This window comes from Rhinopithecus bieti, unplaced genomic scaffold, assembly GCF_001698545.2.
Source record: "Rhinopithecus bieti isolate Rb0 unplaced genomic scaffold, ASM169854v2 scaffold_13247, whole genome shotgun sequence".
NCBI lineage: Eukaryota > Metazoa > Chordata > Mammalia > Primates > Cercopithecidae > Rhinopithecus > Rhinopithecus bieti.
Window position 1 is genome coordinate 446,598 of NW_016807505.1, and position 26,425 is coordinate 473,022.

General features: G+C 38.7%; 1 long non-coding RNA gene across 1 annotated transcript; it reads left to right on the top strand.

Annotated features, from left to right (window-relative positions):
- The first annotated feature begins 233 nt into the window (after positions 1–233).
- On the top strand, positions 234–26,425 carry LOC108535951 (uncharacterized). The gene is made up of 16 exons (XR_001887367.1): positions 234–331; positions 1,438–1,550; positions 1,861–1,994; positions 3,501–3,612; positions 4,528–4,637; positions 9,955–10,044; positions 12,225–12,355; positions 13,539–13,654; positions 13,977–14,106; positions 15,240–15,445; positions 15,590–15,703; positions 17,794–17,924; positions 21,656–21,680; positions 23,453–23,558; positions 24,273–24,386; positions 25,066–26,425. It is a non-coding gene; the product is annotated as an uncharacterized LOC108535951 (long non-coding RNA).

Sequence of the window (26,425 nt, forward strand, 5' to 3'; positions counted from 1 at the left end):
CGCGTGGGGATCCCCAGGCCATTTGAACGGTGAATGTCTGTGTGGCACATCTTTGCTCACTTTTTCTCTATCCTTGTAGTTCATTGTGGAACCAGCACAGATTTTCATATGAAAGTTATTTTTTTTAACCTCAAAAAGTGACAGAATGGAGTGTATCATGGAAAAGTCTGACATAAAAACCTCAAAATGTGATATTGGTAAGCATTTTGTCCTGAGAATACCAGCATTTCCTCTTAGGGGATCATGATGCTGCAGTGACCATGTGACCCTGGCTGTGCTCATCAACCTGGACTGGTCATTGACTGTGATGCTGGTCTCCATGCCTCCAAAGGTGACAGCTGTGTGCTCAGTGTCTGCCACATGTCTCAGGCTCAAGGTCCCTTTTATAAATGTGTCTGGATCGATGATGACTTAAAAATAGATCTCATCGGAATCTGAACAAAATGAGTGACCAAATCACTTCTGTGCCACTTCTGTGAGCTGAGGTCCAGCACAGGGGCCGTGCCATACAAACACGAGGAGGGCGTTCAGTTTGGTCAACACTGGTACCAAAACGGGCTGTGGAATTAGAAAACTAACCAGCTCACGTACAGTAGAGGAAATTATTGCACAGTTACCTACCAATATGTGGTTGGGGGTAAGATGGAGACTCTTCAAGTGCTTGGCTGGTGGCATCTATACACTGCAGTAACCAGACACTGGGGAGCCGGCACAGGAGTTACAGGATTTACAGGAAATTATTGTGCAAACCCATAAGCCATTCAGACATTTGTGTGAGCGCCCAGAATATTCTGGTTGATGATTTGTTGCTTGATGGCGAAGAGTTGTCAGCATTCAAAGACATCATGAGTTTTTACTTCTCATTTCCTTTTAAGTGAAATAATCGCATGGAAATTAAAGAATAAATATCTTACATGAAATATATGAAACATATGAAATATAAGATATTTGTATCATATAAGATATAAATATATGAAATCTTATATATTTTCATTTGATTGCCAACCCAGTCACAAGGATTGAAACAGCTGTTTCTTTTTTGTTTTCCCATCAACCAAACAAGCTATTTAATACATGGTTCAGTGCTGGTTTCCACTACGTGTTACAGCAAACATTTTTAGAAGTGGTATTTCAAATTCTTGGATTTTCACGTGGATTTCATTGTCTGCTTTCATATGTCCTCCATGTGTGACCACTGTATTATTTAAAAATTGTAATAAATGATTTTGAAGGGTATGTGCTGGAGGTACTTTGGGATAAATGTTTTAGAAAACATTATTTCCATACAATTTCAATCAAAGACGTGAGCATAATTGTTCTTCTTATACAGATGGTCCAATGAGTGTCTAATGTGAATTCTTATAACTGCTTATAACACAATAGTTCATTAAGCAAATTTTGTTTCACAACTTTCCTAATTTCCCCTGTACTCTGTAGATTGGGCGAGATAGAATTCCATGGAATTTCATTGCCAAACCAGTGTAGTGCGAATTTTGACATTTGTACCAGCTAATGTAGCTGTGAAGAAGCACACCAATACCACTTCTAAGGTAACATTCAATTTTAGTGAATTTATTTTGTGAGTTATTTTATTCTTTTAAGTACTCAAGAATTTAGGTTCACAAAGAATTGGTTAATACTAACAGTTTCAGACATTAATGTTCTGATGAACTGAGGCATCAATCTCTTTTTTTAAAGATTTTGTTCTTTTCTCTACTTCAAATAACATGAAATGTCCAACAGGAGTTATGAGTTAGTGTATATTCCATATATGTTAATAGTGAAACATCCTGTCTTATGCAAGGCTAAAAATTGTCCATGTATGCTTCTCAGATTCATATACATACTCTCTTCCAACAGCACAGCATAGACCAAGAACTGGGTTTCATATGGATGAATTTATTCTTCCTTTGAGGCAAGACAAGAAGGAAAGAAAGTATTGGGACTACTGCTGTCCTCCCATCCTCAAGGGCCAGTGGGAACTCTTAATATTGGTAAGCCTTTTGTCCTGAGAATACCAACATTTCCTCTTAGGGAATCGTAACACTCTGGTAACCATGAGACTCTGGCTATGCTAGTCCACCATGGGCTGGTCATTGACTGTGATCCTGGTCTCCATGATTGAATAGTGTGGGTCGGTGTGTCTCAGTGACCAATGTGCTTAATGTCTGCCACATATCTCAGACTCAAGGTCCCTTTTATAAATGTGCCTGGATCGATGATGACTATAAAAAAAAGGATCTCATCGGAATCTGAACAAAATGAGTGACCAAATCATTTCTGTGCCACTTCTGTGAGCTGAGGTCCAGCACTGGGACCATGCCAGGCAAACATGAGGAGGGAGTGAGTTTACAGGGACTAGGGTATTGGAAAACTAACCTACCCATATATATTAGAGCAAATGGATTGTTCTCAGGTCTGTAAATATCCAACTGTGGTTTGACATAGCAAGTCTCTTTGTACTTGCTTGGCAGCATTTATGGAAACAGTTGGTAGACCCTGGGGAACCAGGACATAGTGAGACTCAAGGGATGTTATTACACCTACCCTTGAGCCATTCACATATTTGTCTGAGCTCACAGAATTTTCTGGTTGATGATCAATCTCTTGAGGGTAATGAGAGGGTCAACATCCAAATGCAAAGATAATAATGAGATTTTACTTTTTTTTGAGATGGAGTCTCATTCTGTTGCCCAGGCTGGAGTACAGTGACACAGTCTCGGCTCACTGCAACCTCCGCCTCCTGGGTTCAAGAGATTCTCCTGCCTCAGCTTCCCGAGTAGCTGGGATTACAGGTGCCCGCCACCACTCCTGGCTAATTTTTGTATTTGTAGTAGACATGGAGTTTCACCATATTGGCCAGGCTGGTCTCAAACTCCCGACCTCGGGTGATCCACCCACCACAGCCTCCCAAAGTGTTGGAATTACAGGCGTGAGCTACCATTCCCGGCCTTACTTTTTATTTTCAATTAAGTGAAACAATTACATGGAAATTGAAAAAAAAAAAAAAAAAAGGTACTCTAAGTAGACTATTGTAGTGTATTTTAATTTTCTTGCCAATTCAGCCCCTAGGATTGCATCACTTGTTTTTTCTATTTTAATTTTTCTTATGAAAAAGCAAACCACTGTTTATATTTGAGTGCTGGTTTTAACACTATGGTGCCTCAAATAAACTTAGATTATATTTCAAATTCTTTTTTACATAGATTTCATTGGCTATATTCATATATCCTCAAAGGTTTCTGTTGTGTTTGAAGAGATATCCTAATTGTAATAAATGCTTTTGATTGGGGATGCCAGGGGAGCTTTGAGACTAATGTCTCATTTTTTAAAAAAAGTTTATATTGTATAATAGTCAAAGATGTAAGAATAATTTTTCTTGTCATTCATTGGATAGTACAGTGAGTGTCTAGTGTGAACTCTTATATTCCCTTGTAAGTAAATATTCCATTTGGCAAATTTTGTTTCATAACTTCCCTAATTTCCTCTACACTTTGTAGATTGGGTGAGATACAATTCCATGAAATTTTACCACTGAACCAGTGAAGGGCTAATTTTGTCATTTGTACCAGTTAACTAATTTGGGAGGAAACAGAACAACACACTCCTGAGGTAGTATCCAATTTTTAGTAAATTCATTTTTATTATTTTTAAAACTGTCAGTGATTTGGTTTTGTGAACAATAGGTTAATACAGTGTTAGGAATTATTAATCTGATGCACTATCTGAAGCATCAGTTTCCCTTAAGATTTTTTTCTTCTCTGTACTTTGGATAACATTTAAAACATTTCCAAGAGTTACAAATTAGTATATTTTCTATGCTGATTAATAATGAAACCTTTCGCCTTATACAAATTTTAAAAAATGCACGTGTGTGCGTGTGTGTGTGTGTGTGTATATATATATAAAATCGCTTCTCACAAGATGATGCAGACCAAAACTGCATTTAACATTTTATATGGCCAAGTTTATTGTTTCCTTATGTCGTAATATGATGGAAGGTAATGGGAATAATTCTGCTTCCTGTCCTTAGGGACCAGTAGGAATTTTCCCATGGTAAGCATTTTATCCTTAAAATACTGACATCCTGTTAAGAGATCATGACACTCCAATGACCATGGGACCCTGGCTATGCTAGTCCGCCAGGGGGCTGATCATTGACAGTGATCCTGGTCTCCATGATTAAATAGTGTGGGTCAGCATGTCCCAGGGTGACAGAAAGCTGTGTGATCAGTGTCTGTCACATATCTCAGACTCAAGGTTCCTTTTTAAAATGTGCCTGGATCGATGATGACTTAAAGATTGATCTAATTTAAATCTGAACAAAATGAGTGACCAAAACACTTCTGTACCACTTCTGTGAGCTGAGGTCCAGCACAGAGACCACTCCAGTCAAACGTGTTGCCTGGAGTTGGAACTAGTTGGTCAGTTAGAAGCAACCACAGGGGCTGGGGTATTTGAAAACCACTTGAGTGCATTTATTGGAGGAAATGAATTTTACATTTGTGTATAAAAATTCAATTGTAGGGTAAAATGGAAACTCTGACAGTTTGGTTGGCGGCATCTATATACCATAGAAACAGAGCCTGGGAAAGCAGAACAGTGAGACCCAAGAGAAATGTTCCTGCCTATACTTGGTCTGTTCTCACATTTACCTGAACTACTGATTGACATTTTGAGGGTGATGAGATGGTCAGAATCCAAGGATATTATGAGTTTTTACTTCTTATTTATTTATTTATTTATTTGGGGTGCATGTGCAGAACGTGCAGTTTTGTTACATTGGTATACATGTGCCATGGTGGTTTGCTACACCCATCAACCTATCATCTACATTAGGTATTTTTCCTAGTGCTATCCCTCCCATAGCCCCTGACCCGCCGACAGGCCCTGGTATGTGATGTTCCCCTCCCTGTGTCCATGTGTTCTCATTGTTCAACTCCCACTTATGAGTGAGAACATGTGGTGTTTGCTTTTCTGTTCCTGTTGAGTTTGCTGAAATGATGGTTTCAGCTTCATCCATGTCCCTGCAAAGGACATGAACTCATCCTTTTTTATGGCTGCATAGTATTCCATGGTGTATATGTGCCCCATTTTCTTTATCTAGTCTATCATTGATGGACATTTGGGTTGGTTCCAAGTCTTTGCTATTGTTAATAGTGCTGCAATAAACATATGTGTGCATGTGTCTTTATAGTAGCATGATTTATAATCCTTTAGGTATATACTTGGTAATGGGGTTGCTGAATCAAATGGTATTTCCACTTCTAGATCCTNGGCCTGATGGGGGGTGGGGGCTAGGGGAGGGATAGCATTAGGGGAAATACCTAATGTAGATAATGGGTTGATGGGTGCAGCAAACCACCATGGCACGTATATACCTATGTAACAAACCCGCATGTTCTGCACATGTATCCCAGAACTTAAAGTATAAAAAAAAGTTGTAACTTATTTAAATTCGTTATCAGCAATCAGAATTAGAAAGGATCATGGTCTAGTTTTTTGTTATTTTGAATCAGTAGTATTAGGCCCTTTTAGGGATACCTGAAAATCTCTGATATTTATTTGCTGTTGCATAACTTCTGAGACATAAATTCCTGGTTTACACATGATGAGTGTTAATATACCTATATTTGATAACATGAATTGATTTTAATAATGAAACCTTAAATTCTTATTTTATATTAGTAAAAGAGTAGCATACCCAAACAAGGTTCATTCATATCCAGGGTACCTTATAGTAAAAGTCCCGCTTATCCAAGCTGATTAGCTACCGTCAATTAAGTTACCCACTCTTAAGGATATATGAAAAGGTATCTTACAACTCAGAACATTGTAAGTGTTTGCATGTATTATTTGAGAAGAACTAAATCTGCATTTTAAAGAAATACCTGCCCCAAACTTTTCACCTGTGTAGATACTAATGTTTGCAATATACAGCCCAGCCAGTCCCACTTCCAGGCAAATTGGTCTTTCACATGGAAGCTGGAATTTTAGTCCCATATCTGGTGGGGCTAAAATGTCCTTTGAATCACAGCCCCTGTTCTAATTCTCAATGTTTATTCAATCTATGTAACTAGACTTCTGCCAGTGCACTTGGCTAGGGCTCTAACTCCTTGTCTAATTCTTGCCAGTTTCCAGATGAACCACCTGAAATAGGGAATCATCACACCCTAACATAGAGTAACAGTTCAGAGAAGGGATTCTTGCTACAATGCCCTACTAGAGAGTTGGTTTTGGACATTGTAACTGTTCCTAATTAAATAAAAGTTTCTATGTCCTCTTATGTGCCAAGCCATTTTGATTGGGCTGATCTCAAGGTCTCCTGGGGTTCAGCCCTATCATTTGGTCAGTTCTTCTCATTTGGTCAGTTCTTCTAGTCTTATTCTTGTATGGTCCCTTATTATTACTTGATCCCTTCTTGTTCTTTTTTTTTTTTTGAGACAGAGTCTCGCTCTGTCGCCCAAGCTGGAGTGCAGTGGCCGGATCTCAGCTCACTGCAAGCTCTGCCTCCCGGGTTTACGCCATTCTCCTGCCTCAGCCTCCCAAGTACTGGGACTACAGGCGCCCGCCACCTCGCCCGGCTAGTTTTTTGTATTTTTTAGTAGAGACGGGGTTTCACCATGTTAGCCAGGATGGTCTCGATCTCCTGACCTTGTGATCCACCCGCCTCGGCCTCCCAAAGTGCTGGGATTACAGGCTTGAGCCACGGCGCCTGGCCCCATTCTTGTTCTTGCAGTGGTTCATTGCTAAAATTGAGGTGGAGCTTGTGTAAATGCGATATGAACTATATACCATTATCCAAGTCATCAACATGATCAAAATAGCTACCATTTATTGAAAACTATGTATAACTCAAATGTCTGAGATTCAACATCTGGTTTATAAAATAAGGTTATTTATTCTTTTAAATATGTGGATTCCAATAGCTTAAGTTTCCACTAAGTGCCAGAAATGAGCCCTTTAAAGTGTTTCTTGGCTATTTCTGAGTCATCCCAAGAGCTCTCTCAGTTGTGCTCAGGAAGAGGTCTGTATTAGTCTGCTTTCATGCTGCTGATAAAGACATACCAGAAACTGGGCAATTTACAAAAGAAAGAGGTTTATTGTACTTCCAGTTCCATATGGCTGGGGAGTTCTCACAATCATGGTGGAAGGTGAAAATGTGTCTCACATGGCGGCAGATAAGAGAAGAGAACTCGTGCAGGGAAACTCTCCTTTTTTAAAACCATCATATCTCATGAGACTTATTCACTGAGAATAGCACGGGAAAGACCTGTCGCCATGATTTCAGTTACGTCCCACCAGGTCCCTCCCATAATATGTGGGAATTCAAGATGAGATTTGGGTGGGGACACAGTCAAACCATATTATTTCACCCTGGCCCCTCTCAAATCTCCGGTCCTCACATTTCAAAACCAATCATCCCTTCTCAACAGTCCCCAAAGTCTTAACTCATTTCAGCATTAACTCAAAAGTCCACAGTCAAAAGTCTCATCTGAGATAAGGTAAGTCCCTTCTACCTATGAGCCTGTAAAATCAAAAGCAAATTAGTTACTCCCTAGATACAATGGGGTACAGGCATTGGGTAAATACAGCTATTCCAGATGAGAGAAATTGGCCAAAACAAAGGCGCTACAGACCCCACACAAGTCTGAAATCCAGCAAGGCAGTCAAATCTTAAAGCTCTAAAATGATCTCCTTTGACTCCATGTCTCACATCCAGGTCACAGTGATGCAAGAGGTAGGTTCCCATAGTCTTGGGCAGCTCTGCCCCTGTGGCTTTGCAGGGTACAGCCTCCCTCCTGGCTTCTTTCAATGGTCTGGTATTGAGTGTCTGCGGCTTTTCCAGGTGCATGGATGGTGCAAGCTGTTGGTGAATCTACCATTCTGGGGTCTGGAGGATGATGGCCCTCTTCTCACAGCTTCACTAGGCAGTGCCCCAGCAGGGGCTCTGTGTGGGGCTCCAATCCCACATTTCCCTAATTCACTGCCCTAGCAGAGGTTCTCCATGAGAGCCCTGCCCCTGCAGCAAACTTCTGCCTGGTGGGCATCTAGGCATTTCTGTACATCTTCTGAAATCTAGGCAGAGGTTCCCAAATCTCAATTCTTTCTTTTTTTTTTTAAATTTTACTTTAAGTTCTGGGATACATGTGCAGAACATGAGGGTTTGTTACATAGGTATACATGTGCCATGGTGGCTTGCTGCACCTGTCAACCCGTCATCTAGGTTTGAAGTCCCTCATGCGTTAGGTATTTTCTTAATGCTTTCCATCCCCTTTCCTCCCACCCCTGACAGACACCAGCATGTGATGTTCCCCTCCCTATGTCCATCTATTTTCATTGTTCAACTCCCACTTATGAGTGAGAACATGTGGTGTTTGGTTTTCTGTTCCTGTGTTAGTTTGCTGGCAATGATGGTTTCAAGCTTCATCCAAGTCCCTGCAAAGGACATGAACTCATTCTTTTTTATGGCTACATAGTATTCCATGGTGTATATGTGCCATGTTTTCTTTATCTAGTCTATCATTGATGGGCATTTGGGTTGGTTCCAAGTCTTTGCTCTTGTAAATAGTCCTGCAATAAACATATGTGTGCATGTGTCTTTATAGTAGCATGATTTATAATCCTTTAGGTATATACTTGGTAATGGGGTTGCTGAATCAAATGGTATTTCCACTTCTAGATCCTAGAGGAATCACCACATTGTCTTCCACAATGGTTGAACTAATTTACACTCCCAACAACACTGTAAAAGTGTTCCTATTTCTCCACATCCTCTCCAGCATTTGTTGTTTTCCTGACTTTTTTAATGATCACCATTATAACTGGCATGAGATGGTGTCTCACTGTGGTTTTGATTTGCATTTCTCTAATGACCAGTGATGATGAGCCTTTTTTCATGTTTGTTGGCTGCATAAATGTCTTTTGTTTTATTTCTCATTTTATTAAAGTGAAGCAATTTCATGTGGTATCTTCCAAGTGTATTTTAATCAGTTGCCAACCCAGCTGCTAAGATCGAACCAGTTGTTTCTTTTGTTCTTCTCTTTTTTTTTCTATTAATTTAGCAAACAATTTCATATATAGTTTGCTGTCCTTCTCCATGGGCCTGCATCTTCAGCTTCAACTAACCATGGATTGAAAATATTTGACAAAAAATTGTATCGTTTCATCTGTACTGAACATGTACAATCTTTTTCTTTCTTTTTTTTTTTTTGACAGAGTTTCACTCTGTCGCCCAGGCTGGAATGCAGTGGCATGATCTCAGCTCACTACAACCTCTGCCCCCTGGGTTCAAGCGATTCTTCTACCTCAGCCTCCCAAATAGCTGGGATTACCGGCGCCCACCACCATGCCCGGCTAATTTTTGTGTTTTTAGTAGAGATGGGGTTTCACCATGCTGGCCGGGCTGGTCTCGAACTCCTGACTTCAAGTGATTGGCCTGCCTTGGTCTCCCAAAGTGCTGGGATTACAAGCGTGAGCCACTGTGCCCAGCCAAGTGCAGTGTTTTTCTTTGATCATTATTCCCTAAAAAACGCAGTGTAACAGCTATTTACACAGTATTTACATTGTGTTCAGTATCATGAGTAATCTAGAAATGATTCCCTGCATATAGGAGGATGTACATAGGTTCTCTGACAATAGTGCACACTGTGTTCACTGTGTTTAAAGAAATATCCTAGCTATAGAATAAATAATTTTGAAGTCAGTGTGCTGAGAAAGCACTGACATGGATAGAAAATATTCTATCTGTGTAGAATAGAAAAATAGAATCGAATAGAAAAAATTCTATCTGTATCAGTCTGATCAAAGACGTGAGTATAGCCTTGTCATACATGTAGTCTAATGAATGTCTAAAGTTAATTCTCATAACTGCTTGTAACAGTATTTCATTTGGCAAATGTTGTTTCACAACTTTCCTAACTGCCCCTGTACCTTGTGGATTGGTTGTCACAGAATTCCGTGGACTTTAACCAGTGACGCGCTAATTTTGTCATTTGTACCAGCTAACTCATCTGGGAGGCAGCAAAACAGTATTCTCCTGAGGTAACATCCAACTTTTAGTAAATTTATTTTTGTGGTTTGTGTTTTTTTAAGTAATTGAGAATTTCATTAGATGTGCAAGGAGTCACTTAATACAAATAGTATTAGGCATTCAGTATTCTTATGAGATATCTGAGCCTTCAGTTTCTTTTAACATTTTACGTTTTCCTCAACTTTACATAACATCAGAAACATCCTCTAAGTGTAATAAAATTCTGATACTTTACATATAGTTACATAGTAAAGCCTCCTGTCTTATTTGAAAAATGAACATGTATACTCCTCATTCCCATGTATATAATCTCTTCCCACAGAATGAAGTGGACCAAGAACTGGGTTTCATACAGATGAATTTATTTTTTCCCCATGTGGAGACGTGAAGGAAAAGGATAGGGAGTAATTCTGCCTCCCACCCACAAGTCCCCATGGGAATTCTCACATGTTAAAAAGCATTTTGTCCTGAAAATAACAACATTTTTTCTTAGGGAATCAGGACACTCCAATGACAGTGAGACTCTGGCTATGCCAGTCAGCCATGGGCTGGTCATTGACTGTGATGCTGGTCTCCATGATTGAATATTGTGGGTCATTGGTGACAGATAGCTGTGTGCTCAGTGTCTGTCACATATCTCAGGTTCAAAGTCCCTTTTATAAATGTGTCTGGATCATGATGACTTAAAAATGGATCTCAGAATCTGAGCGAAACGAGTGACCAAACCACTTCTGTGCCAGTTCTGTGAACTGAGGTCCAGCACAGGGACCATGCCAGGCAAACATGTGGAGAGAGTTCAGTTTGGTCAGCAGCTGGTACCAAAATGGCCCGTGGTATTGGAATACAAACCCACTCACATAGGTTACAGCACATGAATTGTACAGAGGTCTGTATGTGTTTGTATATATTTATATATGTTTGTGTACATATATCTTTGGGGATTATATGGCATTTCTTTCAGTGTTTGGCTGGCAGTGTCCATACTCTCATAGTAAACAGAACTACACAAGAGTAGAGGGAACGATGGGAAACGGTTTTGCCTACCCTAGAGTCTTTTACACATTTTTTTAGGTGCTATAATCTTGTGTGTGAGGTCAGTCTCTCAGGTTTATTAGGTGGACAGTGCAAAAGGTATTATGAGTTTGTATATTATTTATCTATTAAGTAAAGGAAATATTTGGAAATTGAAGAGTAGGTTTTATCTATTAAATAAAAGAATATATGGAAATTGAAGGGCACTTTCTATTTGTGGAAAGTCTTAATATTTCAATTTCCTTATTGACCTTATCACAAAAATTGGAATTTAAGTTTTGCCTGTCACTCAAAGAGAAGCTTTTTAGACATTTGATTGAGGGATTCTAGTAGATGCTATAGTAAACATTTCTAATTGTAAAATGATTAAATTTTCAATTCATGGACTTTTATGTGGATTTCATTGCCTGATATTCATTTTTTTTTATTAGTGAGTTTCATAGATGTTTAAAGGGAGATCCTAGTTTTATTGTGTGATGCTAACGGAGGTCTTTGGTCTTAGAAAACTGACTTTCATTACTACCCATTTCCAGGGAGTGAGCATAATTTTTATTCTCGTACCATGTGGGCAAGTGAAGATCTATGGTTTATTTCCTATAACCCATCATTAGTAATTATGAAAGTAAGAAAGTTGACAAATGAAACTCTTTTAATTATGAGGGTTTCGTTTGTCAACTTCTTTACTTCCTCATTGTGCTTCGCATATTGGAGGTAATACTGGAATTGCATGGAATTCCTACTGCTGCTCCACTAACCTGCTGATTTTGTCACATGTACCAGATTCCTTGTCTAGCAATGAAAACAATACACTTCAGAGGTAATATTGCAATTTTTAGTAAGTGCATTTGTCCTGGGTGAGTTCTATTATTTTATTTTCGCAAGTAAGATTAGAATTGGTTTTTCAAGCAGTCAGTTAATCCACATGGTGTGAGGCCCTAATAATCTGGTTAGTCATCTGAGGTTTCTGTGTCCTTTGTCCAGTATTTTTATACTTCCCCTGTTTTCAGATAACATTAGAATACCCTACCAGCGAAATAATTTAGTATATTTTATGTACTTGTGCATAGTAAACCTGTTGTATATGTACACTATTTGCATGGTTGGCAAATGTACGTTTGCACTTTTTATTTTTCTATACTTTTTTTTCTATTTTTCAAAGGTTAATGTGGACGAAGAACTAGATTTCATGTAAAAGAGTTTATTCCTTCTACTTGAGGTGTGACATGAAGGAAAGTAATGGAAATAATTCTGCCTTCCCATTCTCAGGGGCCAGGGGGAATTCTAATATTGGTAAGCATTTTGTCCTGAAAGCACAGACATTCTTCTTCGGGAGTCATGACATTCCCATGACAGTGAGACCCTGGCTGTTCTGGTCTGCCATGAGGCTGGTCACTGGCTGTGATGCTGGTCTCTGTAATTGAATAACATGAGTTGGCAAGTCCCCAGGTTACAGAAAGATGTATGTTCAGTGTCTGCCACATATCTCAGACTCAAGGTCCCTTTTATAAATGTGCCTTGATCGATGATGACTTAAAAAAAATGGAAACCTTGGAAATGTGAACCAAACGAGTGACCAGGACACTTCCGTGAGCTGAGGTCCAGCACAGGGACCATACCAGACAAACACATGGAGGGTGTTCAGTTTGGTCAGCAACTGCTACCAAAACTAACCCATCCGCATATATTAGAGCAGATAGATGAATTGTACAGAGGCCTGTGTGTCTTTGGGGATTACATGACAATGATTTAAGTGCATGGCTGGCAGCATTCAAACCCCTAGTAATCAGACTCTGTGGTACCAGTGTCCGAGGAGTGAGCATTGTAGAACTAGCTGTGCCAGCGCTCAAGTCATTCACACTATTTGCGTAGATGTCACAACATTCTTAGTGAGGATCAGCATGTATAGGTATGTTATGTAGTTGATTAGAAAGAAATTATCAGTCTTTGCTTGTTATTTATTCTTTCACCAAAAGAAATATGTGAAAATCGAAGAGTGGGTTGTATTCATGGGATTATCTTACTACCTGCTGGAATTTGCTTGCTAACTCAGTCTCAAGGATTAGAACAGCATTTGTTTTTCTTTTTCCTGTCACTCAGGGAGCAATTTTCTAAACATTAGATGACAGATTAAATTAGATGCTTCATTAAACATTTTAATGTGAAATAATGAAGTTTCTAATTCTAGGGATTTTAGGTAGATATTGTTGGCTAATAGGTATATTCCTTCATTGAGTCTTTGTATATTTAAGAGAGATTCTAATGTTAGTAATACTCAGGGGGCCTTTGGCCTTTGAGACCAAAATCTTGGAAACATTGATTTTCTGTACTCACCCTGTTCCAAGCAACAAGCAGATTTTTTGGTTATGGGGATAGTCAAGTGACTGTGGCTAATTAATTACAAACTGTTGTCAGGAATCATTCAGTTGGGAAGGTTTTGTTTCAAAATTCCTGTAATGTCCCGTGTGCCTTGCAGAACGGAAGTGATTTGGGAATTGCATGGAATTCTCACTGCCATCCCAAAGAAATGCTGATCTTGTCACTCTTACCTGTTCCGTTGCCTGGAGCAGAACAAAAGGATGCACTTCAAAGGTAACATCAAAGTTTGAATAAATTTACTTTTTATGGCTTATTTTGTAATTTTTTCTGTAGTCAAGTAGGTAATAGGTTTTGTGAATGATCTGTTAATAACAGTGTGAGGCATTAATTATCTGGTGAATCATCCGAAGCTTTCATTATCCTTTATTTCCAATTTTTTTTTCATTCTCCCTTTTCATTAATACGAAAAACCTCCTAGTAGAGTTATGTTAGTATATCTGATATTAATATACATAACAAACCCTCCCTTCTTGTGCATGTTTGACAAATGGATATACATACTTACCATCTTCCCATATTTGTACTGTTTTCACAGATCGGCATGAACCAAGAACTGGGTTTCATATGAAATATTTTACTCTGTCCTCTTGAGATGTGACATGAAGAAAAGTATTGAGAATATTTCTATCACCTCATCTTCAAGAATCAGTAGGAATTCTCCCATGGTAAGCATTGTGTCCTGAAAATACTGGCATTCCTCTTAGGAGATTGTGACACTCCAGTGACTTTGAGACCCTGGCCATGCTTGTGGGCCATTGGCCAGTCATTGACTGTGATGCCAGTCTCCATAATTGGATGAATAGTTTGGGTCAGTGTACCCCAAGCTAATGGAAAGCTGTGTGCTCAGTGTCTGCCACATATCCTGGATTGACGAAGATTTAAAAAAAAAAAAGAAGAATCTCACTGAAAACAATGAGTAACCAAAGCACTTCTGTGAGCTGCGGTCCAGCACTCAGGACAGGCAAACGTGGAGGGATGTGGATGGTCAGTGCCCATAGGGACTGGGGTATTTGAAAGCTAATCTGCCTGCGTATGTTGGAGGAAATGAATTGTACAGTCGTCTATAAATATCCCATTTTTAAATAAAATGGCTATTCCTTTGGTGCTTTGCTGGTAGCATCCATCCACTGGTAGTAAATAGACCCTGGAAAACCAGCACATATGTGGTGAGACCCCATGAGATATGATTGTGCCTCCCTTAGAGCCATCCATACAGTTATCTCAGATGTGACAGTCTTTTGAGTGAGAGCACTTTACTAAGGTCATTTAGATCATCAGTTCCAAAGATGGCGTGGGTCTTATCAGTTAATTGTTTTAGGTAGAGGTAATATCTGGAGAATTAAAGAGTGATTTCTAACCATGAGAATATTTTAGAGTTTGTTTAAATTTGCTTGCTAACCCAGTCCCAAGAATTCTGACCTTTTTTTCTGTCTGCATAAAGCAATATTCTAGACATTTGAGTGATTCAAGTAGATGTTGTGAGATGATGACATTTCCAGTCCTTGGAATGTTATGTGGATTTTATTAGCTAATCTTCATATTTCATCAGTGGATTTTCCTATGCATGTTAAGGGAGATCCTTGTTAATTGATGTCTAGGTGGACTTCAGGGTTAACCTGAACAGATCTTGGGAAAAGGACTTTAAACATTCTCCTGTTCTGTGGAATAAGTATACTTTTTTCTGGCCGTACACCTTGTCAATGAGTATGTATCATAATTGCTTATAAATTCTTATCAGGAACCATTCGATGTGGAAGATTTCTTTCTCAACTTCTCTAATTTCCCCTGTGGTTTGCAGGTTCCCTGTGATACTAGAGTTGCATGGATTTTTAATCTTTACACCAATGAAGATCAGAGGCAAACAGTGCCCTTTATTTAGAAGTTTGCATTTGTCACTGATAACTGTAATAATTGATCTTGTTGAAAACTCTGGTAAATGAAGATCTGATATGTCACTTTTACCAGCTTCCTCAACTGAGAAAGAATACAATGAAACATGCTGAGGTAACACCTAATTTTTGGTAGTTTTTTTTCCTGGGTTATTACTGTTTTAAGTATTTAGGAATTTAACGGGTTCTATATGGAGTCAGTTAATTATAAGATCTTAATCTGGTGAGTCATCTGAGGCTTCTATTTGTTCTTTTCCAGAATTTTTGTGCTTTCTCCGTCTTGCTAATGATCTTTCTGTGGGCATGAAGCATGGAGAGTGCCAGAGAGGCTGATCCTCAACAGTGACAGCGGAAAGTTGGGTGCGACCAACAGGTATGCGGTACCCAAATGCCACTAGGTCCTCAGCAGTACCACCTGGTGAGCATCACGCTGAGAGCTGAGAGCAGGTGGGAAGCAGCTCATGGTGAGAGGGTTCAGAGGCTGCCTTTCCCTCTCTGCACACTGCCCAGTTCTTCTAGTCACATATCCCGGGACAGTACCGTACCTGTGTGTGTCCTGCCTGCATTGCTGTGACCAGTTTGAGTGGAATCAGGTACGGTGTAGCTCTGGGCAGCTTCTGCAAATTGCCACGCTCCCACTCTCAAGCAGGTTGAGTGCTATGAGTGATTTTTAGACCATTGTTTCTTTATTCCCTTCTTTTTGTGACTACTTCTTCCCCAATCCGTTGGGTGACCTTTGAAGGTAAGGTAATCCTGAGGTGGTTGAATTGATGGAAATGCTATGCATTGTTGTGAATGGAATGTTCACCAGGCCAACATTGTCTTGGAACTTTGAGCAAACTGATAGTCCGGTTGCACATTTGATTTGTCTGGCAGCAAATGTTGGACAGTATTTGGACTGATGGAAGCTAGAGACGAGCACGTTGACTGTTGTTGAATAACACTGGAAGCATCCTAGGAGAGCAGTATATTAGCGAATTTAATGGTACAGAAAGTGAATCCTACTGTCTTGTGCTTGATGGACCAGCAGACACATGTGCGTGTATTGTTCTCATGTTTCTACATGTTTACCCTATTCCCACAGGTCAACAAAGACAAGGCACCTAGCCTCACATGAAACTTTATTCCTTTCCCTTGAGATGTGACATGACAGAAAATGTCAGAAATGATTTTTCCATCCCATCGTCAGGGTCCAGTGGGAATTAGTTTTACCATTACACCCTCAAGGGCCAGGCCAGGTTGCTCAGTGTTTTGTCACTAAAATATTGCCCTTTTTTGGGGATTATGAAATACTCCATAAGGCACTGTCTGTGCTGGGCAGCATGGAGCCTGGGTCATTGCTGTGTTGGGGGCTGGTCTCCATGACTTAATAGGGTGGATCAGTGTGTCCCAGAGAAGTATACTCCAGAGTGCTCATTTTCGTTCATGTTTCTGAGGCAAAACAGTGCCCCTTTTTAGAAGTTTGCACGTGTCGCTGATAACTGTAATAATTGATCTTGTTGAAAAACCTAGGAAAACTATGAGTTAAATAATAACTCCTCTGAACATGAGGTCCAGCACAGTTACCTGCCCTAAACAAACTATATAGAAGGAGAGTTCAGTTTGTTCAGCTGTATGGTCCCAGCAAGGACTATGGTACTGGAAAACTAACCAGCTTGCATGCACTAGAGAAACTGAATTGGACAGTGTCCTGTAGGTACCCAGTTTGGAGATGAAATTGCAACTCTGAGTTCTTGATTGGCAACATAAATATGTTGATAGTAGACAGACCCTGGGGAATCAGCACCTGAGTTGTGTAATTGTGGAAAATAGCTATACCTACACTTGAGCCATTCACACTTTTGTTGGAGCTACAATAATCTTCTAAGTCACGCTTGCTCTCTTGAGGGCAGTAAGATGGTCAGAATCCAAGGAGATTTGGGGTTTTCACTTTCCATTTCTCTCTTAAGTGAAAAAAGTTATGAACTGAAAAATAGGTATTACTTATGTAATCCTCATAGTATAATTGAATTTGCTTGCCAAGCAGTCACTGGGGTTTCATCAGTTTCTCTGTCTTTCATTTTTCTCATCAGCTGAGAGAGTAATTTGGTGTGCACAGAAGCACTGTCTTCAGCTACATGCTGCATTAAACATTCCTAGATGTGAAGTGATTAAATTTCCAAGTTTTTAAAACGTGGATTTTTCTGGCCACTTTTATGTCCCTTCCATGGGTTTCCAGTGGATTTAAGGAGAGAGCCTAGTCATAGTGAACGGTGGTGTGTTGGGTATGCTGAGGAAACTTTGAGACCAGTGTTTCTGAAAACAGTTATTTCTACTCTGTCATGTTTCAAGTACCAAGTATCGTTCTCGTCATACGGGTGGTCCAGTGAACATCTCTGGTGAAGTCCTTACAACCAACCTCTTGTTACAAAATATTCCATTAGGAATGTTTTGTTTCTCAGCTCCCTGATTTCCCCTTTATAGACTGGAAGTGATGTTGGTGGAAGACAACACTTTGCCACTTGGAATTCTCACCTCCACACCAAAGAAGGACTGTTTTTGTCATTTGCACCAGCTTCTTTCTCCAGGAAAGATCAAAACGATGCACTCCAAGGGTAACATCCAGTTTTTAATACATGTAATTTCCTGGATTATTTTTGTTGTGTTATTAAATAACTTAGAATTGTTTTTACAAAGTCTGTTGAACCAAACAGTGTAAGGCATTAATAACCTGGTGAGTTATTCGAGGCCTCTTTTCCTCTCCTGGAATTTTTGCACAATTTATATTTTGAATAATGTCAGAGACATCCCAGTAGAGTAATAAATTAGTACATTTTATATGCAGATACACAGTGAAGCCTCCTTTCTTATGCATGTTTGACAATTGGACATGTATATTTCTCATCTTCCCATATTTTTACTCCATTTCCACAGGTCCACGTAGACCAAAATGTGGATGTCATATGAAAGAGTTGAAACATTCCCCTTGAAATACGAGAGGAAGTATCAGAAATAATTACACCATTCCATGCTCACAGACCAGTGGGAATTCTCACAGTAAACATTTTGTCCAGGAAATACTGTATTCTTCTTAGGGAATTATAACATTCTAATGATAATGGTAGTCAGCCATGTGGCTGGATCATTTTTCCTGTATCCTGGTCCCTGTGACTTAGTGTGGTCATGGTGTCATTGTGTCCAAGACAGAATCGTTAGTGTGTAGTGTTGTCTGCTATCTCAGACTCACAGTCCCTTTTATAAACATGGCTGGATTGATGATGACTTAAAAATCTTTTGGAAATCTGGACTATCTGAGCAATAGAATTGCTTCTTTGAAGTTGATTTCAAGTCATATAAAAGGCCATGTTACACATATATTGTTAATCTGAGGGAGGTTGTGATCATTTAAGTTGTATTTTATAAACACTAGGACCACCAGTAAGAAAACAGTTCAAAAAATATTAAAAGAGAAACCAAAGAATTAAAATAGGATAACGAAAAGATCTGTTTAACACAAAATAAGGTAGTTAACAATGAACAGAGGAACTAATAGGACATAAGACATGTAGAAAACAGGAAAATGACAGACATAAAACCAGCCATATGACAATTGTATCAAATTTTTAAAAAAGAGATTAGGAGATTCTGTTGTTTTTTAAACATGAACAACTATATATTGTCTACAAAAGAGACACATTAGAACAAAAGATACAAATAGTTTGAAAGTAAAAGATGGAAAAAGCTATATCCAGCGAATCCAGAAGAGAGCAGAAGTGGCTATTCTGACATCAGAATAAAGAGACTTTAAGATAAAGTATTGCTAGAGAGGAAGAAGGATAGTATTTAATGATAGAAGGGTTAATTAATATGGAATATGTAACAATTTTAATCATATCAGCACTAACAGCACTGCCCAAAGTTCCATACGCTGAAAACTAACATGATTGAGGGGATCAATAGGCGGTTCAGCAATAATAACTTTTGTTCATAGCCTCTTCTTAATCACTGGTAAGTCAATTAGGTAGAGCATCATTGAGGTTACAAGATACTTCAGCAATATTATCAACCAGTTTGACCTGAGATAGATAGATAGATAGATAGATAGATAGATAGATAGATAGATAGATAGATAGATAGGGAAAACTCCACCCAACAACAGAAATACAAATTATTTTCAAGCACACCTGGAACATTCACCAGGATAGAGTATATGTTAGGCTATAAAACTGTACTCAATAAATTTAAGATTGAAACTATGTAGAGTATGTTGTGTGACCATAGAGGAACTAAATTAGAAGTCAACACAAATAAATTTGGAGGTCACAAAATATTTGGAAATTAATACACTTTACAGAGCCCATTGGTCAAAAATCTGTAAAAAGAAACTAGAAAGTCCAGGGGTGGTGGCTCACACCTGTAATTCCAGCACTTTGGGAGGCCTTGGTGGGCACATCACTTGAGGCCAGGAGTTCAAGACCAACCTGGGCAATATGGCAAAACCCCATCTCTACAAGAAATACAAAAAATGAGTTGAGCATGGTGGTGCGTCCCTGTAGTACTCAGGAGGCTAAGATAGGAGAATCACTCAAGACCAGCAGGTAGAAGCTGCATTGAACCAAGATTGCGCCACTGCACTCCAGTCTGGGTGACAAAATGAGACCCTGTCTAAAAAATAAAAATAAAAAATAGAAAGAATCTGGAAAACATCTTGCTTAGAATGTGATACAACTAAGGACATGCTTAGACGGATATTTATAGTTTTAAATAACTGTATCAGGAAAAAAGGGAAGATAAATAAATGATACAAGCTTCCACCTTAAACAAGAAAAAGACTAAACTAGAAGACGAAATCCAAAGCAAACAGAAGGAAGGAAGCGATAGGGATTTGAGCAAAAATTGATGACATAAAAAAACAGACAAAATACAGAGAAAAATTCGTGAAACCAAAAGTTGGGTCTGTGCAGAGATTTGTGAAATTGACAATCCTTTAGCTAGACTGACACAGATCGTTAGAATTAGGAATGATGGAGAGGACATCACTACTGACCCTATAGATTGGATCAGGAATGTTGTTCTTTGCTGCATTGTACTTTCTTGAGGGGAGAGCTATGAAGGAAAACAAAATTCTCATTGCACTTACAACAACACAGCATTGACATTTGGATTCTCACTGGCTTCACTGCCCGTATCTGTGAGGTTCCCAGAAGATCCCATAGCAATGTCATTCATTCTAAATTTATCTCTGGGCTACTCTGGGAACACTGTCTGTGGGTTAGCCCTGCTCTGCAAGGAGCAGTAGAAATAAATAAATATATATATATATATTTTTTGAGACTTAGTCTTGCTCTATCGCCCAGACTGGGGTGCAGTGGCGCGATGTTGGCTCACTGCAACCTCTGCCTCCAGGGTTCAAGCGATTCTCCTGCCTCAGCCTCCCGAGTAGCTGGGATTACAGGCACGTGCCACCACACACTACTAATTTTTGTGTTTTTTTAGAGGCAGGGTTTCACCACGTGGGCCAGGCTGGTCTCAAACTCCTGACCTCAGGTGATCTGCCCTCCTTGGCCTCCCAGAGTGCTGGGATTACTGGCATGAGCCACTGTGCCTGGCAACTGTTTGTAGCCAGTGGGGAATTGTTTTAATTTTGGGAAGCCTCTTGTAATCAAATCATGTATCAACATTAATCACATGGTAAGTGCTCCATGGTTTTCATTCCTAAAGATTCTAGGATGTTTGACATTTCTCTGCTTAGCTTATGGCAGAAAGGTATTGGGTATCAAGAATGTTTGAACAGTTTCTCCTTTTTGGGAATGAAGATGATATTGGGCTAGAATTGAGATGTATGATTGAAAGAATGTCCCTGAGGCCTGAGCAGTGTGCCCTTTTGGGTATGGACATTGGAAGAATGTAGTGAATTCTTATAATTTTATGTTGCCTTGGCATCCATCCTGAATATAAGTTTAGCTTTCTTATACTAGAAGCAAGGCTTACTCACCTTTGCATAGTTTCCAGTTCTACACCTCCTCCTCGTTCCTCAGTGTGGTTGGTCCAGATAGCTGCCTTATCCAACTGCCTCCTTTGGACCACTTCACCATGGGACAGCTTGATGCAATCTATCTGACAAGCCCCTTGAACCCCACACCCCTTATGGAGCCAGTGTCTGCCTCCCAGTCACAGTGTGACCCCAGGGAACTCATACCTGCTTGCTTTAGACCCACCACTTAGAAGTCTCCATAGAAAACCTGTTTGAATAGTACCCTTGACCCAGTAAGGGCATTGGCCCATGGGTGTCTCTCTTTCTCTCTCCGTCTCTCTCACTCCCTGACCTCTGCGTGTGGACTCCCAGGCATGCCATGTACCCCTCAGGACCTGTAAGTAATTCTATCTTTGTTTTTATGTTATATCTCTTCTAATCATTGAAAGGGTGCTCTCTATCTTGAAGATACTATATTAAATAAAATGAGAACTTGACCCTAACACAGTTAGTGACAGGCTGAAACATGCTGATTGCACTCTTTATCCATTTAGTGATTTTTCTCAAGTTACTGCACACCATGTATTATCAACATAATTGATATTATGGAATGGAATTATAAAACACTTTTGCCACAGAAAGTTCTATTGGACACAGATTATCTAGAGCTACTACATGTATGCTATTCTATGATAAAAGATGTAGATGTGATAAAAAAAATTTATAAAATATAAAAACATTTATAAAATATCTGTCTTAGAAATGTTAGCTAAAATTATTTTGGGAAAAGTATGTTTGAAAATAGAATTGTAAGCTACCACATTTTGATAAATATTTCTAAATTTGTTTATTAACTTATCAGGAGACAGCAGAATGAAGTAAAGAAAACAGTAACCTTGTATCAATATGTTTTTATTCAGAAGACGAATGCATGTTTTAACTATTGTATGTTTTTGGCTTCACTTTTTTTGTAAAATTAAAACTTTACACTTTTACATAAATCTGTAATTTCAAGATATCTTAATGGTTGACAGGGACAGGACAATTGAAAACCTGTAAATATATTTGGTAAAATTTATGATGCATTGTTTTGCAGATGGCTTCAGAGAGTATTAGCACATCTGTTTGAGATGTGCACAGTTTTACATTTGTCCCTTAGGTAATCAACAAGGCTGAGATCAGTAAATCACATGTAAACCACTGTATAGTTATGAGGCTATTCTGAATAGAGATATATCATTTTATCATATCTAGACTTTCTAGTTATATTAATGCTGTTGAAAATGATTTTGTATTACATGCTTTCTTCCAAATCATAGATCAAGATATTTTATTTATGTACGTCTTTTTAATGAAGAGTGGTTAGGATAGTCCTGATTATTGCACATAAACATTGCCTTTCACTAGATTATTGTTTGGGGGCAAATTTTAGACTGTTGTTTTAAAAAAGAGTAGCTTAGTTTAATCTACCCTTTCCAGATACTTAGAAATTATTGAAATGTATTTTTTTGTAAAGATGGTCTTATAAAAATTGTTGAGCTAGAAACATGTCCTTCACCAGTGGAATCCTTAGAAGGTTTCCTTGGGCTTCACTGGGTGGTAATAGACCATGATCGTATTGCTCTGTATATAATGGTGTAAGTTTTGTTTTATAACACTTAGTCTTAATAGATTGGGAATATTTTATCTTACTAATGTAATCATTAGCTGGCCACTCTCTATGTCCATTGGACCTTACAGAGTAAAGGGAGGGCAGTGCATATTTGAAGCCTGTGTACGTGACACACAAAGGGCTTAGCAACATCCATGTTTTCCCAGCACAGGATACCTATACTTCCTGAATGTTTCATTGTTAAATTTGTGTGTGTGTGTGTGTGTGTGTGTGTGTGTGTGTGTGTGTGTGTGGTTTATATGAACATACAGATGTATGTATTTTAGATGCATTTTTTTTCTCTTTTTCTTTTATGTCAAGTGATGATAGAGCCTAGAAGGGAAGCAAAACTGTCCATGCCCTTGCCTTGACTTTCAAATCTGATAAAAACAACATTTATAAAATATCTGTCTTAGAAATATTAGCTGAAATTATATTGGGGAAAGTATGTTTGAAAATAGAATTGTAAGCTACCACATCGTGATAAATATTACTAAATGTGTTTATTGACTTGTCAGGAAGCAAGAGAATGAATTAAAGAAAACTCCAGAGAATGAGCTGACAGCGTACTCCCTGGTCAGTGGCTGTCCATGCCTACCTGTGGTTTCTTGGACACCCTTGCAGGTATGTGGGCAGGGAACTGCACATTTATAGGAAACAGGCCTAGGATGGAAGGAGTTGATACATACTGCTCTTCTTGAGTTTGATGACATTTGGTTCCAGTTAAATAGCATGAAAACCCATCTGATAGCCAGCTGAGGGTGGATACCGTTCTGGGGAGTTAAAGGCGAGTGGTCACAACAGGTCTTCCTCGGCAATCCGAGCCCAAAACTGAATCTGCCTCCGTAAAACCATTATGTTTCAGCTCTTTATTTGTATGATTGATTCATCCAGAGGACTTTTAATTTCTTATGTCCAGATATTTTTTCAGTTCATTTTTTGTGATACAAGCACCTTGTGGATTGCCTGTCATAGAACAGGTTCTCAATAAACTTTTATTGATAAAAGATATATAAGTAGATTGTCTTGGTAATTTTGTGAGTAACCTGACCAACTAAGCAGTAGAAGACAAATGATTTTAAAACAGAGACATAACTTTCAGTGGGGTTCAGGTGATCTAGTCGGGTCTGGAAATGCGCAAGAGAGAAGGTCCCTGATGCAATGTGCTGACATTGAAATGTGTAGTTATGGACTGGATGGTTATGGTTTCAGAACTATGTTAATTTAAATCAATATAAAAGAGTAGCAGAGAAGGAATTTCCAGATTCCAGCTGCATTGCTTGTTTCATTGGAAGTGGTGTTTTTCTTTTTTTCTTTTCTTTTTTTTTTTCACCTCAGAAGATGACTTCCTGGGAACTCTTCTGAGAGTGAATGTTACCAGCAAATTCCCAAAACAACACCCCTTAGACAAAAGCCTCCTCACCTATGCATTGCCTAGGCCACCCACTAAAGGTAAGGTGTTAAAGTAGTCCTTGCTTTCTAGGAGAAGCCATGTCTTAGTAGAAATTGAGCTGTTAATTTTCTGAATATTGATGATGTTTGATGACATTCTAATTGATTCTGAGATTGCATATTATGTTAAGAGATGCAGCTTTTCTTAATATACCTTCGTGGCTTTTCTGCATCTCAGTATATGTACTGTTAATAGGAAGGATTTCCTTAACTTCTGTCATCTAATAAACCGAACTCCTTCATGGTTTGATCCATTGTGATGCTAGAAAATGGTTGTACGTAGGAGACACAGTAGCTTCTCCATAACCGTTAGACTGGAAGGTTGACAGACTGGTCTGAAGTAACTGATGAAATAAATGAATGACCTAGAGCTTTAAGAAACCAGAGGGGAAGAGAGAGACATGCAACCCGAGGCTGTTGATGGCTATCACTTTTTAGGCCAGCGAAAGGAGAAAAAGCAGCACCAGTATCTGGCATGTTTGACATCAGGAAGTTTTAATGTCATTGTTTTGGCCTCATCATGGACTCAGGTGCTAGAAATGAGGTTTTCTCTGTGTACTGTGGGTGTATTTGTTCTAGCACAAGTAGGGGGAAGATGAAAGAGGAATTTCATACCCCCATGACTCCTTAGGAAATGTGTTTCTCACCTTTGCCACTTTTCCCCACTGTGTCCTTGCAGGTGATGGCCACAAAGAGGTGGATTTGTTGAGTTGGTGCCATTCCTTCTACTGCCAGCTTCACCAAAACAATGATACAGTCTTCCTTATGCATGGGGACTCTTCTCTTTCCTGTGTTGCAGTGGATACCTCCTGCAGATAAGAAATGCTTAACTGAGAAATGCTCATGTTGGGATATCATCGATGAGACTTTAATTGGGGCATGGTGACTGTTTCCCTTGCTGCCACTTGACTCAATCCCAGGAGCCTCAGTAGAGGATAAAATATTACACAAGATGCTCAAAATGGTGGAATTGCTCAGTGCTCCCATAAATATACATTTATAATTTTCATTTGCCACATGGTAAACTGAAAATACAGAATATATTAAAAGAAACTCTGCATGACTTTTTTCAAAATTCAAAGCATATTTAAATAATATATAAATTAAATGCCCTCCTCTCTTCCAATTCTGTCCCTATAGTTTTCCTCTATTAAGTGAACTACATGCATTCTTTTAGTGGATAGATGCACACAAATACACAAGCCATTTTGGGGAAGGATCCAGCAGTGTGGCCATATTGTAACACATTTTTCTGCAAATTACCTCTTTCATTTAACAGCCCTCATTCAATGGCCTTTTTCTTTTTCAGTAATACATACACATCTGTGTCATTTGTTGAATGACGACATGAATGTTTTGTAGATGAAATATAATTAAATGTTTTAAGCATTTCTCACTCATAGATATTTATGTTAGCACCAAATTTCTGTGCAATGAACCTCCCTATATATCAATAATTTTGCATTTGTCTATAATATCATAATAAATTACTTATCAGTTGAATTACTGGGATTAAGTATGTGCACACTTCATATTTTGAAAATTATTGCAAGATTGCCTTCAAAAATGTGGTTAACAACTTTATCCTCCAATGGCAATGAATGAGATTGCCAGCTTTCCTACAACCTCACAGACAATGGATTTTATAAATATTTAAAATTTTTGCCAATGTGATCACCCAAACTATTGTCTTAAATTGTATTTTTTTTGTTTTTGAGTTTGGTCATTTTTTCATGTTTGTTAGCCATCTGTATTTTTTAATTTCCTCTTTATGTCCAATTTTGTGGGTGGGAGGAGGATTTAGTCTCTTCCTGATTTCGAAGAGCTCATTTACTATTTCGGGAAATAAGATTTGGATTGTCAACCATTACAGCTATTTTTTACACACTTTTAAACTTTGTTTTTGTTATAAGAATGTGTATGATTGTTATATGTCCAAGTATAACCATGTTCGCTTTTATGGCTTCTGAGTTTCATGTCATTTTTGGAAAGATATATATACTGAGTCCATAAAACCCTTCACCTATGTTAAATTCTAA